Source organism: Porites lutea, chromosome 3 (genome assembly GCF_958299795.1).
Source record: "Porites lutea chromosome 3, jaPorLute2.1, whole genome shotgun sequence".
Lineage (NCBI taxonomy): Eukaryota > Metazoa > Cnidaria > Anthozoa > Scleractinia > Poritidae > Porites > Porites lutea.
Genome location: NC_133203.1, coordinates 21,607,354 through 21,622,111, shown reverse-complemented (window position 1 = coordinate 21,622,111; position 14,758 = coordinate 21,607,354). Strand labels below are relative to the sequence as shown.

At 42.1% G+C, this 14,758-nt stretch overlaps 2 pseudogenes; one reads left to right on the top strand and one right to left on the bottom strand.

Moving 5' to 3' along the window:
* Positions 1–3,983: 3,983 nt before the first annotated feature.
* On the bottom strand, positions 3,984–5,511 carry LOC140931918 (uncharacterized; annotated as a pseudogene).
* Positions 5,512–12,010: 6,499 nt separating this feature from the next.
* LOC140930679 (uncharacterized) lies at positions 12,011–14,483 on the top strand (annotated as a pseudogene).
* The last annotated feature ends 275 nt before the right edge of the window (positions 14,484–14,758 follow it).

Sequence of the window (14,758 nt, the reverse complement as noted above, 5' to 3'; positions counted from 1 at the left end):
ATGTATGTGAATAGAATACTATTCACAACACTCATAATGATATGCGAGGTTAAAATAATTCAATAATGGGTTCTTTCATGGCTAGCCTAGCGGTCTCACGTGCGATTACGTAATTACCGATAATAAATTCTGGTTTGGCGCGAAAATAGACCATTCTTGCTCAGTTTTTCAGCGGAGCCGCGAAGAGGTGGACGGCCCACCCAGTCCCGCCCAAAAATCGCGAGAGTCGTATCTTGAACTCTTCCTAAGCCAAGCTGTCCCAGCTTGGCTTAGTCCGCTGATCAATCTTTTTTCCCATACCTTATTAGAACTGAGCATGAATATGAATGTATGTGAATAGAATACTAATCGAGCCAGGAAACTTGGGACCAGGCTGCTAAAATTTCACGGTTTCGGTGGACATGAGAATGGTACAAGAAAGCATTTGATTACTTTTTCTGGATCGCTTGAGATCAGACAATATGTAAGGCAACTTACCCCCCCCCCCCCCTCCTCTCCCCGATCGATGAACTTAAACCAGGACACTCGGGAACAGGCTCTTAAGAACTTATCCTCGCTCGATAGACTCCCTAATCTAACCAGAACACCTGAAACCAGGCTCTTCATGAACGGGGACGTTTGAGACCAGATTCTTAGAATTCTACCATTGTGTAATGCATATGAAAATTAGGAGTAGCAAGAAGACATATACGCAGAAAGTTAATTTAAACGCGTAATTATTTTGATATAAAATCACTAAACTCGGTTCTTATAATATAAACATAACCACAGTGCATTTGTTCACTTCTTGAACACTTAGTTGGGTAAACTAAAAGGGGGGTATTCGACCCATAAATGTCAAACAGCCATCCAATATTTAAAGGGCCCGGGATAACTGTTTGACATTTATGGGTAGAATACTTCCCTTGGATTTCCTGTTGACAGGTTTCCTTCGAAGGGAATTACAATTACCAAGAAGGCGAATTGTAAAAAACCCTGGAAGGTAAGAACTTTTCATTTTAAAAATTCTCAACTCGGAACGTTCTTGGTACCAAAAAAAGGCTGCGATTTTCACTTTGTAACGCCATCATGTAGCCAAGTCTTAAATATCTTTCCAACAAGTCTTTGTTCTATAGATTATTTGTTTGCTCATTTTTGTGCCTCGTCGGCCATTGTGTAAAGCCAAATACTGTTAAACATTGACAGGGGGGTCTTTATGTGTTTGGGAAAGATATTGTGCGATAACTCTAGGCTGGTTGGAGTTTAGTAACGCAGGTTTTATTGTCATTGCAGATGCCGAAATGGATGCCAAAGAAGATGGAGAAGATAAGAACGAAGATTAAAAGAACGATGGAAATAAAGACGTGCCTACCACGTTTTTAGAAAGGAAAAAAAGGAAAAGAAAGAACAGCACAAAAGCAGAAGAAAAAGAAAGAGAAGGAAGGAAACAGCAAAAACCGACAACTGAATTTAATGATTACTGGGCCTTTCAATAACATGCGAACTCTGAGGTTAAAGGGGCTATGTCACGTTATTTTAGCATTCGTTGAAATCCCAAATATGCCTTGAATTCCAAAATAATGGTCTAGGTTGGATATTTAAGAGTATATTATGAGGTTGAATCTGTTTCCTGTCGTTTGTTGCTAGGGACGACAATGATGGAAATGGATTGAAACCTGAAAAAGTTGGGCCAATCTTTTTTTAAGTTCTGATGCTAACTCAACAAAAAAATACCAAAAACCTTATTACAGGTTGCTCATTTTGATACAATTCATTAGATATCCACCTCACATTTTATCAGGAACATTTTGTGCATAAGTAAAATAGCTAAGCAACGGCATTAGCAAAGAATTGACCCAGAACAACAAAATTGTCATGACATAGCCCGTTTAAGAACCAAATTTACGATTTCTTTTCATGCTGCCGTCAATTGCAACTCAGGGACATGAGTTTTCTTTCATCCTTACCTCTGAAATATAGGGAATGTTCCCAAAAGATCCACAGTATGACTGATGGCGTATTTTGAATGATGCATCTCTTTTTCCACAGTTGGCATGTTATTGCAAGAGTAATGAATTCGATGTATTTTCCTTAGGATAACAAAGATAGATTGTGGTTTAGTTTGTAGATATAATGGTAAATGTACTTTCCATAACAATTACTGAATATTATCTGGACGAAAGATTCTCCTACAATCTGCGACACGATAGCCCAACGCATGCCATTAAGATCACAACATTTCTGAATAGTTTTAGCCTCGATTCCCTCACTTTGACCCACCCTCCTCTGATAAACGAGTCTAAGAGAGGATAATGAGACAGAGAGGGACTCTCAGGGACTTCGCTGGGATATGTAAATTTCACTTAAGTTATTTGTGGACACCAGAAGTCGTTTTCCAGAGAAGTCCGGAAATCTTAATTTTGACATTTATAGTTGCATATTCATACTTTTTGAAGCACAAATGTAACAAAAAACCAAAACAACCCACAGCAAAGACATGAGAGCCACAAATAAGTGTTCGCGGACGTCTCGGGAGACAGATTTCCGTCTCTAAAAATAACCTTACTGAAATTTACATATCCAAAAGGCTAGAATGTGGTAAAGGGTATAAGGGTATTTCGAGGTGTGGTAGATTTTAAAGTTCATTTTTAAGCCAGCCTAAAAAGTGCTCACCGAAATTTGTCGCAGATTGTAGTGTATTGTGAATATTCTTTTTTTTATCCATGTATTTTTGGATATACCGTCAAGGGCAATTGATGGAGCAAAGCATTGTTAATAGATGGTATCCTTTTTAGCCGTGAATAATGTTGTTTTCAGAGGCAGCTATCCATCTGTACAGAAAAACTGATGACAATTTTTTTATGAAAAGGAAAAGCCAAATTTAATTTCACAGCCAAATGAAACAGGGCAAGTGTGTAAGAGCCTGGATTCTACAGTTAGCAACAAGAAATTCATTTTATCATTTGGCATGCTGCTGGTAGCACCAGTAGGTCCATTTATTATTATCATTTTTAATTCAAAACAACTTCTAGTAGAAAGGGCTGTTCCTTTTTTACTTCACACCGTTAAAATGGAAAGCGCCCACTGACAGCTGACAGCTTCTACCTTTTAGATGTTTGTGTTATTTTCAGACTCAATATTTCGATTGGCAATTTTTGTATTTATTCTAATCATTGACATCATGTTCTTCATCAATTATAGAATCGTGTTGTATATTCTAGATAGAATGATAGAGTGGTAGAAGCACTTTATTATACCTTATAGGCAACCTATTTGTTGGTTATTGTCGATAAAAAAAAAAATTCTGAGGATGAAACAGATAGTGGTAGTAAAAATTAAACTGAATTTTAAGTACACAAAAGGTACAACTCGAGAATAATTACATCAATACTCTTTATTATTTACGTTAGTGATATTCGGCCGATCAATTTGTTAGTTAGATACTGAAAAAAAAAACATTTCAAATAAATCATTCCACACCAAATGAAAGAAGAATTCATTGCCCCTGCCTACATTGACATCAACAAATCCAGCAACAATATATGAAGTTAATGGTCCTTAATCTGAGTTTTTCAAAGTTAAGACTATTCAAAGCCGGAGTTTCTGGTCAACGCAAGACTGCGAGTAAAATAATTTTCTTGATAATTACATTACTTTACCATTTACACTGAAGTAAAAAGGATACATTAATTAATTCATAAACTAGCCTCCCTTCATGAACGAGTCTGGTCCAACGAGTCTGGTTTCACGAACGAGTCACGTTTTCCTAACAAGTCTCGCTTTCCGAACGAGTCTCGTAGTTTAGTATTAAAGTTTATATTAAACGAGTCTTTCCAGACGAGTCTTGTTAAACGAGTCTATCCGGACGATTCTTGTTAAACGAGTCTCCTTTTTCCACGAGTCTCATATTCAGAACGAGCCTTTCTAAACAAGTCTCGTTTTCTGAAGGACTCGTTTTTTGAACAAGCCTCGTTTCAAGAACGAGGCTCATTTTTTTAAACGAGTCACGTCTTTGTGGCAGATCGAGTAGCCATTTTATCGAGACGATTTTTTTCGAGGCTATCTAGATTGGTTTCCCAGAAACAGTGAGTGATCCGAAACTGCTTGGCTATCTGGCTGTCTGGGAAGATTTTGGCAAATAGTTTGTCTGTACCTGTACTGCTGTTACACGAATAATGGCCCACCAGAGTTTTTATGGCCCACAAGACTTCTGCTGATAGCACATTTTGAGATGTGACTAGATGAAGGCTGGTTTGTCGGGGCTTCTCTTGGCAGTGGGGGTACAGTAAGATTCTCTAAGCTAGGTCTGGTGGTGCCACAAACAGGGCTGTGATTATTTAATGTTGAGGTCCCTTGTTCTTCCACTGGCCTATCGTCCTTGGATGAGGAAGGTACAAAGTAGTTATCTAACCCAATCCCTGCCTGTTTGGATCGAAATTTCAATGCAACGTTCGAGTGGTGTTTTTTTCCTTGAGCATGGCAAAGTAGTTCTTGTCCCCCCACGTTGCCAATCTCAAAGGTAACCCCACGTATTTTACAGTGTCCTTTGTTACTATGATTTGACCTTGCAATCTAAAAGGAAAACTGGGCTTCACTCAACCACGTGTCATTAAACAGTGTGTGATACTGGTACAAAACTACCAGGTCACCCGGAAATCCATGTAAAAAGAGTCGTATGTATTAAGGCAGCTCAAAGTTCACCTCGATTAAAATTTGATTCACAACTATCTTCAATACTCTGCGTTTTAGACAAACAGTTCCACCACCATGACAGAAGTACAAAATAATGGTCATCTTTTGTGGAGGGTCAAGGAGATAATGAAAATACAGATACAACTATCCTAACTACTAACTTCCCTTGGAGAGTTAGTTTTACAGAAAGCATTTCGTCTTCTCGGACAATGTTTAAAGAAACACAAATCTTTGCGCAATGATGTGTAAAAGGCTTGATGAAAATGGCGGGAGCAAAACCCTGGTTCCCTAGCCTCTCATGGGTTCTCTTCCTTATTTGGAAGAAAGCATTCACAACGAAAACCACTGACCACAACTACTACATGTGTCAGGCATCGAATTTCAAATTGATCACTTTCCTTGCTTTGCAGCATACTTTTTGCCTTTTGCAAACGAAAATGCATTTAAAAATCTTGCACAAAACTTATTAATTATAAACCGGAAAACAGAATCCTCCGACTTTTCACTGACTTTGACAGTATCAGAGGTCTGCAGAGGCTAGAATTGGCCCTCATTATTCAGCCTAAGTTTTCTAGGAGCTCGTTTTGCGAATTTTCTCCCAAAAATAATTGAAGCAAATGCTTCTCCTTTTTATGATCTTTAAATCATTCTTTGAATTTTTTCAGCAGCAAAGTTTTCTTTTGTGCTTTACTCCCACACACTTAAGAATTTGAGGCATCGCAGGTAACTTAGCAAATGTTAATGCTTCAAAATGTTTGAATTATTCTGTAGTGTCGAGAGACATCCCCCATGAAGAAGAGCCTAAATTTATTGTGTTCTACACAAGACTTCTGGCCCCATTCTCGCTGATTTGCTTCAAGTGCAAAGGACAAAGACCAAAGGTCTATATGGAGAAAAATAGCACAATGGTTACTGTTACACAATGTTGTGAAAGCTGTGGCTTTAATGCCTTCGTGTGGAGATCACAACCCTTGGTACTCGGAAGGTCTCCAGCAGGGTCTATATTGCCTAGCTTTGCCATTCTCATAGCAGGTGCTTCTGTCCGTAAAGTGCTCAAAGACCTGGGTATCCGTAAATACAGTGATGAACATACTTTGTACACCAGAGCAAGTTCCTATTTCTGGCTATTTTGGCTAACTGGGAACGATACAAAACCACCACTGTGAATGAACTTAAGGGAAAGGGAGAGGTCATTCGGTGTGGTGATGGAAAATTTGACTCCATGAGATACTCTGCAAAATATGGCACATATACTATGTTCTGCTGTACAACTACTAAAATATAGATTTAGCCAGGGCTAAAAGCGATGCTCCCATTAATTTATTTATAATTTAAATCAAACAATAAACTTGTATTCCACAATTTAGTTAACTTTAGAGCACATAGCACATTCATGTGACTTTTGAGGGAAAGGCTAAGTGATTTTAGAGAAAAATAATTTGCTAACAGCCCAAGAGTGATGTCGTGATATTGCATTACATTGTCACTGCACGTTGCTCTGCACGTGCACCCTATCTATCAACCAATCCAGTGTAATCTTGTATGATTATATAACAACAGGCAACATGGAGCCGAGAGTGATAGACCCACGCGGTGCGACACAGAGGATGTAGCAAGTACAAAAACAGACATTAAAAACCTATTCCTGTTCTTAGAATCGTGACATGGTGTCAGAAGCGGGATTTATTCACGCCTAAAAGATGACAGAAACAGCTGAAGCACCCACAGTTTCGCCACCACCGCCGACACAAGTTTTCATTCCCCATCAAAGCGCTTATCTTTGACGACAATTTAGCCACCACATGGAAGTCATGGAAAACAGCTTGGCAGCATTATGAAATCGCTACTGGTGTACATAAACAAGAGGGCATAGTCCGTGTGTCAACGTTACTAAGCATTATCGGCGAGGATGGCGTCAAAGCCCACGATACTTTAACTTGGAACGAAAACAAAAACACAGACAACATTTCACAAGTCTTGAAGCAGTTCGACGAATTCTGTACTCCTAGAACATACGTCATATACAGACGCTATTGGTTCAACAACCGAAACCAGGAACCCGGCGAAAACATTTTGACTTATCTTAAGGAGCTTCGAAAGATCGCGAAAAACTGCGCATACGATACAATCACACCAGATGAAATATTGCATGACTGCCTCGTACTAGGCATACGGGACAATCGCATGCGTGAGAGACTTCTCCGTTTGAATGATTTATCTCTCCAACAAGTAGTCGACATTATTAAGTCTTTGGAACAGACCCAACAGCAAGTCAAGCAAATGGCTGGAGGAGACACCGCGGTTCATGCGTTACAGAGGGCCGGATCTGCAGGAAAATTTGAAGAAGAACGACAACTCAAGTCACAAGCATTTTGAAGACCGTCTAGAGAATGTGGAAATTGCAGAATGGTGCACGGACGTCATTGTCCCGCGTATGGAAGAACATGTTTTAGCTGTGGGGGCATGAATCATTTTGCTCATAAATGTCGCGCTAATCCCTGAGGATTGAAAAGCAGAGTTTCAGCGGTCCATGAAGCTGTTGACATGGAAGACGACCCCTACTCCATTGGTGCCATTAGTAGCAAGAGCAAAGGCCAGGAACAATTGGCAGTGGTCAAGGTCCACATTTATAGGCCAGATCCTAAGACAGAAGTCCAGTTTAAATAGATACCGGGTCGCAGTGCGACATTCTCCCCGCCCAAGTATTCAAGCAAATCACTGGGGACACACTCCTTCATCGCCTCAAACCATGCCAAAAGGAAATAGTCTCGTACACGGGAGATGGCCGCAAAATTGCTGGTAAAGTTACCCTCCCCGTGTGGTCTCGTGGACAGCGGAGGTCACTGGACTTTAACATCATAGGCGGCGACTATCAACCGACTTTATCATTAAATACCAGCCTAAATCTTGGCTTTGTGAGTTTACATAACTGTGATGTCCGAGCATTACACGTTAAGTGTCCCAACGCCTCCTTGCTCGAAGAGTATGATGATGTATTCGACAGATTGGGTGCCCTACCGGGAGCCTACAAAATAGCAATAGACAGTTAATTGTCCACGCACCGAGGCGAGTGCCAGTAGCCTTGCGTCCACGTATCAAAAACAAGCTGGACGAACTTGTTGACTGTAAAGTTATTATTCCAGTAACAGAACCGACGCAGTGGGTATCCAGCATGTTGGCCATAGTGAAGCCAAACAAAGTACGCATCTGTATTGACCCGAGAGATTTAAATCGTGCCATACGGCGAGAGCATTACCAGTTGCCGACTATCAATGAAGTTGCCTCCTGCTTAACAGGTGCTAAGAAGTTTACACTCTGTGATGCCAAGGATGGTTTCCATCAAATCCTCTTAGATGAGACTGGTCTAGGTGCAGTACTGATGCAAAAGGGTCAGCCCATTGCCTTTGCCTTGCGAGCTCTGACCGACACCGAAACCCGATATGCTCAAATCGAAAAAGAACTATTAGCCATCGTGTGGTCAACCGACAAGTTCAATCAGTACATCCTGGGGCGCGAAGTTGTGCACATCGAGTCTGACCACGAACCACTAAAGGCAGTTTTTACCAAACCAATACACAAGTCACCAAAGAGACTCCAGAAAATACTGATGGCCCTTCAGAATTACTCTCTGGATGTGCAGTACAAAAAAGGGGAACTGATGTGGATATCAGATGCACTGAGTCGAGCATACCGCAACACAACCGAAGCCTCCAAGCACGATACAAGTCTGATTTGTGCACTTGCCGAGATTGATCATTCAGAAAACCTCTCGATTGCACCATACAGGCTCGCTGAACTCAGAAACGAGATTGCCAACGACCCAGTGACGCAAAAGCTAATCGGAGCAATAAAAGGTGGATGGGCAGTGTCAAGGAAGCTCTGTGCCCCTGAACTAATGCCCTACTATGACAAAAGAAGTGAGCTTAAAGAAGACAAGGGACTAGTATTCCTTGGTGAGCGATTGCTGGTACCCCCTTCCCTGAGAAATGAAATGTTGAAGCAAATTCACCGATCGGATATTGGAATCGAAGGCCCCTCATGAATTCGGAAGTAAAGGACTTTGTTTCCAAATGCTCAATCTGCCAGTCGTACAAGCCAGATCAGTGCTGCGAGGAACTGCAACCATATCCGATCCCGTCGCGTCCCTGGTCGATGCTTGGTGCCCATTTTTTTGACCTCGGGCAACAACAGTTCCTTTTACTAGTCCAATACTGGAGTGGGTTCTTTGAAGTCCAGGAAGTTAGAGTGGCCACATCTGCAAGCGTGATAGCTGTGTGTAAAGTCCAGTTCGCCCGACATGGGATACCAGACGTGCTAATTACCGATAATGGAGCTCAATTTACGTCATCAGCGTTCAGTGCATTCGTGAAAGAGTGGCAGTTTGAACATCGAACTTCAAGCCCCTGTTACCTTCAGTCAAATGGCCGCGCAGAAAATGCTGTGAAGACCTGCAAGTCCTTGATGAAGAAAGTGAGAGCGGATGGGCAAGACCCTCTGTTAGCCCTACTTGACTGGTGCAACACCCCAACAGAGGGCCTAGGAACATCACCGGTACCGAGACTGATGGGACGCCGCACACGCACGTTCCTACCAACCCATGAAACGCTCCTGCAGCAGCCATCCCACCTGGACAGAGCCATCAAATTGGCTGAGCGGAAGGCAAAACAAGCTCAACAGTACAACAAAAAGTTTCGCCCTTTAGTGGCACTAAAGTGTGGACAGGCCATTAGGATGTGACTCCCTGGAAGGGACGAATAGAGTCTGGGGACCTGCACGAGAGCCTTGGGAAATAGGTCTTATGAAGTTGAAGTTTGCAGCAGGCGATACCGACGCAACCGTCGACAACTGTGCCTGACCCCTGGAACAGCACCACCTATGAGTCCCGTAGAGTAAAATCCGCCCGAGTCCACCCTCAAACCTGCGCCGAACCTGATTGAGCAGGGACCTCCACCACCGGAGTTCCATGTCGAAACCGAAGCAGAGAGAGGGTCACCTGACACTGAAATGGGAACGGAGATCGAGCCACAAAGGATTGAAACTCGCCGCTCAGAGCGCAGACGTCTACCACCTGTGTGGCATCAGGATTACCATATGAACTGAACATTGAACATTGAGCTGTTGATTGGATTTACTGAACATTGAATGATTAAGCCGCTGATTATTTGTCTTTTTGGTTTCAACCAAGGACAATATTTTTTACATTTTTTTTTAATTTTATGTGATTCTGAACAGTGATAGGAACATTAATTAGTAATTAATTATTTGAATGCCAACGCTATAAAAAGGGGAAGATGTCATGATATTGCGTTACATTGTCACTGCACGTTGCTCTGCACGTGCACCCTATCTATCAACCAATCCAGTGTAATCTTGTATGATTATATAACAACAGGCAACATGGAGCCGAGAGTGATAGACCCACGCGGTGCGACACGGAGGTTGTAGCAAGTACAAAAACAGACATTAAAAACCTATTCCTGTTCTTAGAATCGTGACAAGTGAACAAAATCTTACATCGAGTTGATAACCTCATATGTACAACCAAAAAATAGCAATCATCTTCGATCACATTTAGGGACTGAAACCCCCTCCCCATCCCCCCTTGTCCTCTGGCATGCATGAAACAAAAAGTATGTATTTATCAAGTCACCATGTCCAACTGATAGACATTCTATTTAAAGCTACCTTAAATTTGGATTTGAGTTGCTCTTCCCCCCGACCGTGTGTAGACAATTGTCGCATTGACATTAAAGTGCTCGGTACTCTCAATCATTTTTTCTTCTTCAGTAGACTCCTCCTCCTCTTCCGCTTCTTTGTACTCATTTCTCCAAAGCAGGGAAACAGCTTCCAGGGCACAACCACCCAAAAACATTTGATGAAAAACTTATTGGAAAACTTATAAAAGTTAAAGAAAGGGTGATAGAAAAAGAAGAAAGCCTTAAGGAAAAGTTAGAGAAGACATCAAATATGTTCCAACATGCCCCCCATGTGAATACAAAAACCAAAAAGCATTCTCAGAAAGAGAACCGAAGGAAAGGCGAAAGAAGGAAAGTTTCAAGAAAAGCTGCCAACATACAGAAAGTGCGAGAGTTTATTTCGACTGCTGCTGCATCTGAAGTAATTCAAATCCAAAACCTAAAATTGGAAGTTCTATCTACATTATCATTGTTTCAAGTAAATTATCTACAACGTATGTATCTCCTGTCCACTGAAGCTATAAACTTGATTAGTGAATATGTAGAAAGTTTTCCAAGAAAAGAAAACACTAACCTAGAACCAGATAATGCTCATATACATTCCCCAAAAGTAATGATAGCAACATTTCAGGTTAAAACATTTTTGTCCTCAGTATTGTCAGGCCGTTTTTTAAATGAGGAAACTTTCAAAGTTTGATTTTAAGTGACCCGACACGAGGAAACATCTCTCTTTCAAAAACGTAGTGTTCCGTGCGTTTTTGATTTTTGTTCCTTTAATTACTTTAGGAACAACCTAGGAACACACAATAAAGGAACTTTATTTGCACAATAGGAACAAAGGTCGGCAAATTTCGGAACAATCTGGTCTGTTAGCAGCAAATTGGAACACAAAGTTCCTTTTCATCATAGTCAAAAGGAACAACTGGTTCCTCTTTTATTCTTTCAGGAACAAAAGTTCCTCTTTCAACAGTTCCGATTTCCCTTCATGTTCCTTTCGAAGTGATTGGGGAACAAATGTTCCCAATCTAATTTCTCGCTCTACACAGTAAGGAACAAATTGTTCCTATTTACTGGCATATCCACTGCTTTTCGGAACGCCTTGTTCCCTTTCGGTTCAAATTGTTCCTATTCATGCCCAACAGGAACGGAATTGTTCCTAATTGAGGTGTTTTTTTGTTCCCCAAGAAGAGTGTTATGTTCCGCTTATAAATGGGAACAGGTTCCGAATTTGTGACAAAGGAACTAGCATTCCATCTTGCGCAAAGTGTAAAAAGGAATAGGGAACAATAGTTCCTATTTATCGTAGGCTATCTGAAACTACTGTCCATCACCTCCGCTATACAAATTTGTCAAAACATATATCCTTCAACAATCAAGTTAAGTACGAGACTTGCCCGCTACATGCTTAATCTCGTTCGGGCTTGCCCGTGCAAGTTCAGGCTTGTGTCTTTGTTTCTTTTGATTAATTGTGTACCAAATACGGATAAGAAAACAATGGGACAAGGGGCAAGAATGACCAAGTGTGGGCAGAGATGGGCTAACAAATATCTCGTTGGCGAATAGGATGATCTCTTGGGCACCCTTTTGCTAGTATAAGTGCATGCATACTTTAGAAAGATATCAATTTCAAGCTAATGCTTAAGATGAACAAACGAGGCAAGCATGTCAACTGGTCAAAGTTAGCAAATGCATCGCCTAAACCAAAGAGACTTCACTTAGAAGAGGAGGACTGTGATGGTCTTTTTCACTGCCCAGTGCAAATTTGTAAGCACGATGGATTCACTACATAGAGGCTGTAGAAAACACGTAAAGAACAAACACAGTTGGTACTATTACTTCGACAAGAAGCCAGACAGTGCTCAAATCGATTCGCTTCATGTCGATCAAAACAACAACTGCGAAGCCAATGATCAGAAGATTACAACGCGTAAAAGAAGGGCAATTGCCTCCTTCGATCCTACAAACAAAATTGCCAAGACCTATTTTTCATGGCTAACTGGCAGTGGTGGGGGCTGTAAAAGTGATCGACAAGCACAACAGATCGTGAGCAAGTGCTTAAAGTTTCTCAAATTTTGTTGTGAGGACGAAGAGGAGCTCACATTTGACATTGTGGACTTTAGTTTATGTTCACCAAATCTCCTTTTCAAGTTTGTTGATACCATGCAGGATGATTGGAATCTGGGACACGCGGGACGCAAGGGCTACTTGGATGCCATTGCAGAATTGGTGGATTATCGAAAAGTGAATGGAGCATCAGAATCAGTGTTGAGGGGACTGGGTTCAACAGAAATTTACTTGAAAAAGGTGCGCAAAACCTTTTTCCAAAATGATGCACTTGCAGTGGACCAGCAAGCTGGACATCAATGCCTTAGAAGCCAAGGGGAACTGGGCCACACTAGAAGAACTGTTGGAAGTGGTGGGGCGCTACTTGCCGCGCTACGAGAGCGTGCTCAAATCATGCAAGGAGAAACCGGGTGCTGTTTTGCCAATAGATTTATCTTTTGCTACCAAATTTTTGGCCGTCTATTTATTTATCAAGGTCAAGGGCTCGCGCCACATGACATATCAGTACTTAACGGTGGAAATGCTGAATAAAGCCAAGACTAAGGGTGGATTTATAGACCAGAAAATGTTCAAAACGGCTGGAAAATTTGGCTTTGATTCTCTTTACCTGACTGAGACGAGCATGCAAGTGTTGGATGGCTACATCAACCACATTCGCCCCCTACTAAGACTGACCTGCGACTTTGTATTGGTCACAAGAAATGGAGGGCAGCACAATAAGCTGGGAGAGCTAATGAGTAAACTGGTCTTCGATGCAACGGGCAAATACGTTCACCCGACTCGCTATTGACAGATTGTGGAGACCGCGAGTTGCAGGCAGCTGAGCAGCAGCGCGTAGAGCACAATCTCCGAGGACCAGAAACATAGCTCTGTTGTTGCAAGGGTTCACTATCAGAAGCAGCAATCGCGCGAGGTGGCGAGCATAGCACATGAATATTTGAAATGATTGCACGGGAAAAAGGGATCAGACCTAGAAATAGACGTGCGCTCGAGGCTTTCAGGCAATTCTGCGTCATCTGAAGATCAAAATGGTAGCAAAACCGATACTTCCTCTAACGACGAGGGAGAAAAGATCACAGAAACACCACCCAAGCGTCTTTCAGGTGTCCCGAGACTAAAGCGAGAAAATGGGTTTATAGTGACAGATTTCCTGGCGAGAAAAAAGAGTTTGATGTTCACCCCCGAAGAAGACAATTATCTAAAAGCAGCCATTGAGCGACACGGCTACGGTCAATGGAAAGCGATTCTCAGGGATTCCGAATTTCATTTTCAAGAGGGAAGGACAGCCAACTCACAGCTGAGCCGTGCAGCGCGAAGATTCGGATCACTTTCTAAGTTATTCTAGAACTTTACATTGTGAGCGATACAGAATTTTGCGAGGAGCTCCGGAACACTGAACTCTAGTTACTTCATATAACTCGAAACTCTATTGCAAGATTAATATTAGGCAAGACATAGGAGAGGCATGCTTTCAAATATCAATTATTGTCACACAGATAAGTCACAGAACTGCTAACTTTATTCCTTGATTTCTGAACACGATTGATTGATTTGAATGATTTTCTGAATTTTTACCGTTGGCTGAGAGAAAAAAAGTGAGTTTTTCTTCTTCTCTTGGGCATGGGAGTACTTGTTGGGGGCTGACTTCGGCGTTTCTGATAGCTGCGTTTCGGAGCAGGTGAGAGGCTGTGGGCTCTGGGTGCTGTAGAGGGCATTATGAATAGCTGCTCCTCATCGTCGTCGTCGTCAGATCTAGTAACGTAGCTGAACGTGCACGGCGACTGCGTGCCATATTGTTCCAGGTTGTCTTGGGGCACGTAATTCGGCGTTCTGGGCTTTTCTTGCTCTAATACCTCTTCCATTTCTTCTCTCTGGCTCGAGCTCGGGACTGGCAGTGCTTCGAAGAGGGTTTTCACCATGTGTTGGTCTTCCTCTCTCAACAGTCCGAGCTCCACGCATACCTTTTTCCTCTCCGCAAGGGCTTCCTGGCATCCAAGAGTTCCTAAGTTGTTGTGGTGGTCCTTGAGCTTTTCTTCTAGGATTTCATGCAGGGCATCCATTGACTCTCTCATGTCAGGCGTAATACTTGATTTCAGGGTGACCATGCATTCGTTTATCTCCCTCTCTGTATTCCTCAACCATGGTGACTGGAGTGCTTCCCTTGCCCTCTTCTTCTTCTTCTCTTTTCGACCCGCCCTGGCTGTCATCTGTTCGTGAATGGCCAGATCATTTCTTATCGGTGTGGGAAGGGGCTCGTTTGGATCGTGGGGTAGCAAACGTACATTTTCTTCGGAGAAGCCCTTCTATCTGAGACGCTGTTGATGTCT